Source organism: Pinus tabuliformis, chromosome 2_2 (genome assembly GCF_031772625.1).
Source record: "Pinus tabuliformis cultivar Carrire ecotype Pingquan chromosome 2_2, CPIR1, whole genome shotgun sequence".
NCBI classification, from domain to species: Eukaryota; Viridiplantae; Streptophyta; class Pinopsida; order Pinales; family Pinaceae; genus Pinus; species Pinus tabuliformis.
Window position 1 is genome coordinate 236,888,529 of NC_142300.1, and position 6,000 is coordinate 236,894,528.

Genomic DNA, 6,000 nt, shown 5'->3' on the forward strand with positions numbered 1-6,000 from the left:
GAGGTGTTGTGTTGTCTATTTGATTCATGGTCATTCTTCTTCCTTCTCTATTGTCTGCTGACGGTTTCTTGGATTTTTGAGGTGTATGTGACTGGAGATCTGATGTTGCTGCTATTGTGTAGCTCCTGGATTGCCACATGGCAATGTTTAGTGTCTCCCTTAGAATTTCTTGACCATGTTGCTGGCTGGTGCAGTGAGGATATTGTAATGAATAGATAGAGGGAGTAGGAGTGTGTGTGGATGCAAGGATGATGGTAATGGATGAGGTGAGGGGTTAGATCATGTCTAGAATGAATTTTGGGGACCTAACCAATCTACCATATAGGGGATCCTGTAGAAAACAAAATCTTCACCTAAATTAAAGAAATGAAGTGAAAAACAATGGAATTGATGGAGGGATGCATGGTAAGGAGTGGAGGAGATTAATATATGTGAGGCAGGGTTCCCTTTAGATCTTCTCTTTGCTCCTTGATTATCTTTATCACCCACTTGCAAATAACAATTATTCCTTTTTTATTTCTTATTTTATTATTATATATATATTTTAAAACACCTAGGCTGCCTCAGAGATGTTTTCACCCTAGATATCTGCCCTAGGTGCCTCAAGGAATGTTTTCACCCAGGGATGTTCTTACTCTTTTTCATTTTTTCTCATCCTTGGGCCACCTAACAAGGTTTTCAACCTAAATATGGGACTCAGGCGCCGCATGGAGGTTTTCACTTGAATCCTTATTCTTTTTTCTCTTTTTCAGTGCCCTGATGAGGGAGGAGCTGGAACTTGCTCTACCATCATCACTGTCTTATTGATATTGTCAATGAACTCTTGTTTTGATAAAGGCGTCTTGTACATTTTCAATCAGTGTCCATTAACAAGCAATGGAATGGCTTCGTCATCTATATTTCTGAATTGCACTGAACCATTATCATGGCATCTTTCCACCACATAAGGTCCGAGCCATCTTGTCCTTAGCTTGCCCATGAAGTCTTTATACCTAGAATCATATAACAATTCCCAGTCTCCCTCTTGAAATTTCTTCTCCTTGATATGTTTGTCATGCCAAATATTCCTCTAAAGCTGAACTATCCTTGTATGTAGGAGGGCCTGCATTCTAAATTCATTCAAGCCATTCAAATGGAACAATATTTCCTTTTGTGCATGAATGAGATCAAAATCTAGTTGGTCTACCATCCTCAATGTGTTATATTCAAACTAAATGGACAACAAAGCCTTTTTCCCATAGACCAGCTGTAAATCCATTTATGGTCTTCCATGTTGTATTATAGGCCGAGGTGGCCTCAACTAGTCTCTTTGCCTAAAGCTTCCTGCTGCTACTCACTACCTTGGATAAGATGTTCTCCAGTGCCTTATTGGTCACCTCCACTAGCCCATTAGCTTGTGGATGATAAGGCGTGGAGGTCCTATGCTTGATTTTGTGATGGCTGAGCAGTTCTTCAATCATGCTAGAGGTAAACTTGCTACCTTGGTCTGTGACTAGCTCTCTAGGGTACCCAAATTTGTAGAATACATTCTCCCTTAGGAACTCAACCACCTTCTCTTCTGTTGCTACCTTAATTGCCTTGGTTTTAGCTGACTTAGTCAAATAATCAGTGCACACAATAATGTACTGCTTTTTCTTTGAAGGAGGGTTGATAGGCCCAATGAAGTCTATGCCTCACTTGTCAAATGGCTCGAAAGTCACTTGAGGTTGTAGGCTCAATTCATCTCTTGGAGTAGGCTTTCCCATCCTTTGGCACCGATCACACTGACTAATGTACTTTTTCACATCCTGATGAAGAGTAAGCTAATAATATCCTGTTTTCAAAACTTTGAATGTTGTCCTCTTTGCTGCAAAAAGACCTCCACAAGGCCCATCATGATAGGTCAGAAGGATGTCAAAAAATTCCTCTTCCCTTACACACCTTCTCAAGATTTGATTTGGGCCAAGTTTGAACATATTTCCCTAAATCCAGGTGAAGGGGGCACTTTTCCTAACTATCTTGCTCTTTTCTTTGGAGGGCAAGTTTGCTGGGAACTGTGCTAATACCAAATAGTTTGCTATATCAACAAACCATGGGGAGAGAATTGAAACAACAAACAAATCCTCATCTGGTAATTGGTCATCCACCATTCCTTCTTCACCTGCAAGAAGATTCATCCTAGATAGAAAGCTTGCAACAAAATTTTCTTTACCAAGCTTATCAAAACTAGTTAGATCAAACAGCTGTAATAAAAGCAACCATCTTATAATTCTAGCATTCACATCTAGTTTGTTCATTAAATATTTGATTGCAACATGATCAGTATGCACAAATGTTTGATAGCCTGTAATGTAATGCCTAAATTTGTTTAATGAATGCACAACAACCAGGAGTTCCTTTTCCTTCACAATATAGTTTAACTCGGCCTTTCATAGGTTCTTACTGATAAAATAGATGGCATAGGGAAATTTCTCCTCTTCCTGACCTAAGGTTGCTCCTATGGCTTTGTGCGAGGCATCAACATGAATATGAAAAGGGAGGGCCTAGTTTGGGCCTCTAAGAATTGGTGTAGTGGTTAACTTACCCTTTAGAATGTCTTAGGCCTCTTGATATCTTTTTGACCATATAAACTCAGAATCTTTGGCCAACAACCCAAACAAAGGAGATGCCAACTTGTTGAAGTCTTTTATGAAACTTCAGTAGTATCCAGCTAACCCTAAGAAACTTGTGACATCTCTCTGCTTTTGTGGAGGTGGGACCCTTTGGATTATTGTTATTTTGTTTGGGTCCACCTGTAGTCCTTGCTGAGATATTTAATGACCTAGCACAGTCCCTTTAGTCATTAAGAATTCAAATTTTTTTAGATTGAGAGACAGGTTCATTTCAATGCATTTGTGTAATACTTTGCCTAGGTTAGTCATGGCTTCTTGAAAATCACAACCATAAGGTGTAAAGTCGTCCATATAGATTTCCACAACATCATGTACTAATTCAACAAAAATACTCAAGATTGCTCTCTGGAATGTGGCAGGAGCATTGCATAGGCCAAAAGGAAGGACCCTATAGGAAAAAGTACCCCAGAGATAGGTGAATGTGGTCTTATCCTGATCTTTTGGGCATATTTGGATTTGGCTATACCCACTAAATCCATCTAGGAAGGAAAAAAAATTCTTCCCTGCCAGGCCATCTAGCACTTAGTCAATGAAGGGTAGGGGAAAATGATCCTTCTTTATGGCTTTTTTCAACTCCCTATAATCAACACAAATCCTCCACTTACCATTTTTCTTAGGAACTAACACTAAAGGAGAGACCCACTAACTATCTGAGATAGGGTAAATGAATCCTCCATCTAGCAGTTTTTGTAGTTCTTCTTTGACTATGTCTTTAAGAGATGGATTCCTCCTCCTTTGTGGTTTCTTGACTGTCTTGCAACCTTATTTGATGTATATGTGGTGAGTATACACTGAGGGGTGTACTCCCTTCATTTCCTTATAACTCCAAGAGAAGACTTCTAGGTTTTCTCTCAACATGTTGCATAGATTTTCCTCTTCTAAAGAAAAAAGAGATGGATTAATTTTCAAAGATTTCTCTTGGCCAAATTCTATGGTTTTGACAATGAGTGGGTTGGAATTGGCCAAGAATAAGTCAATTGGATGATTGTTCTAGGTTTCCCTTACTTCTTCTTCTAATGGTAGTGAACTAGGAGTTGGACTTTGGAGTAGGTGTTCAATTAAGTCATCCTCATCTTGCTTTCCTCCTCCTATGGTTGCTTCTAAAGCATAAAGTTGGGTAGAATAAACCTCATCTTCTTCCTCCTCCTCCAATCATAAATGTAAATCATGCTCTAGGCTAGGTTGAGCAGGAGGGTATAGGACTAACTGTTTGGACATATGCCCATTTTTTATGGTCATATTCCCAGCTCTGCAGCTAATGTAAGCATCAGTTGTGGCCAACCATGGCCTCCCAAGGATGAGAGGGTAACCAGTAAGCTTAGCCTTAGGCTAGAGAACTAGGAAATATGCAGGGTACTCCCGGGAGTCAATGGAGACCATCACATCCTCCACAATTTCCTTAGGGGTGACTGTGGAATGATCTGCAAGCTGCAGAACTATTGAGGTCTTCCTCAATGACCCTTGGAGGTTGAGCTTCAGCATGGCGTCCTTGGTCATCACATTGATAACAGCCCCAAGATCAATCAGAGTGCGTGGGACAATGGTGCCATTGATGTGCACATCTACTACATGGCTTCCAGGGTCCAAATATTTTGGACATATTACCTACCCCAACATTAAGTCAGACAACTGCCAAATGACATTAATGGTAGGAGCATCCCTTTTTCTTCTTCTTGGATGCTTGAAGCACTTCTCCTTAATCAGCTTATTGTAAATGGGAACATTGATTTCCTAGAGAAGGGGGACCTTTACACATAGATTTTTCAATTCTCCCAGAAGTTCAGTTTTTTCTAGGGTAGGCTAGAGTGGTTGGGCTAATCTCTCAGGAAAGAGTAGATTTACTTTAAGGTTGCTTTCCTCTCTTTTTTCCTCAACCTCCCTATGTGGAGAGGGAGGTTGGTTATCAGAGAGAATTCTCCTAGATCTTAGGTCGATCTCCTAGATTTCTACAGCATAAGCTGGGTATGATGTCTCTCCACTATATACTTGTTGAGCCTACCTATTTTTTGGGTTTGGATTTGGTTGGGAAGACATCTAGGGTTTCTTGGGTGGAGAAGAGTGCAGGAGTTGTGGTTGGGTAGGTGCTGGAGGCAATAGGGTTGGAACATTGCTGAATTTGAGCCTCCACCCCCGGAGTGGGGTATTCCACTAATTTTGTGGGTGAACATAAGGTTGAAATGACTGGTTGGCTGGCTGGGAATGATACTGAGATGCATAGGACCAAGGAGGGGGTGCAGACCAGGAAGGATGAGCAAGGTTCCCCAAGAAGGTATAGTTGTGGTTTGGTTGGGATTGTAATATGCAGGGGATGACCCTTGCATACCCTGCTGGTATGGTCTAGGCCTAGGAGGTCTCCTTTGGTTGATGTAACAAAGCTTCTCAGTGACCCCTTCAGCTCCTTGATATACAACTTTGAGTCCACGTAAAAAGGGCACCTGTCTGTGGAGTGGTTTTCATCACAGATAGAGAAAATATTAATACAGTTCAATGGACATTCGTTCCAAGGATTCCTCCTGGTGCATCTAGGACAAAAGATGCCCAAGGCTCTCTCTGCTTCCTCTTGCTTCTTTTTGATGTTCATGGTGTCCAATTGCAAGGCAATGGTTTTCAACATATCACTTTTGAAATCTTCTAGCATATTTCCAATTTCACCCTTGATGGATGAGTTGGAGGATGATGTACTGGCCATAGGTTGACTACCCCTACCATTTTTCCTGGTTGCCCTATAATGGTTTCTAAAGATAGTCTTAATATCCTCATAGGGTAATTGGTAGATATCTCCTCTTACTATCATATGTAAGGTATCCAGAAGATCCTCCCTTACTCCTCTAAGCAAGACTAACTTCAGTGACTCAAGGTTAAGTGTGCGCCTAGCCCTTTTGTAACTAAGCTGGAATATTTCTTCATAGTCTTCTAAGGATTCATCCTGGCCTATGGTCATCTTGAAAATATCTTCCTTAGTGTCCTTTGACCTACATTAGTCCCTGTTAGCCCTCTTGGCATGTGGCCCAAAATTGATCCAAATATGCTCTCTAAGTCTTCAAAATCTAGTAAAATCATGCCAAAGATTAAAACAAATATAGGAGAAGAGCCCTTAAACTGGCGAAGAAACACTATCGAGAGGCCAAAAACACATAAAAATAGTGAAAAACAGAGTATCGGAGGTCTGAACAGTGAAATGCACAGTAGCCGTCAGATCTGGCCAATCAGCGGTCTAGATCTGATCGGCAGATCACAATCGGTGGTGGCAATCGACGGTGGCAATCGGCGGATATCGGTGCAGACCATATGGAACTGGCAATAGAGATAGGCAGAGTCAATCTAGACTGTTGATCAAGCGCGCAAATTG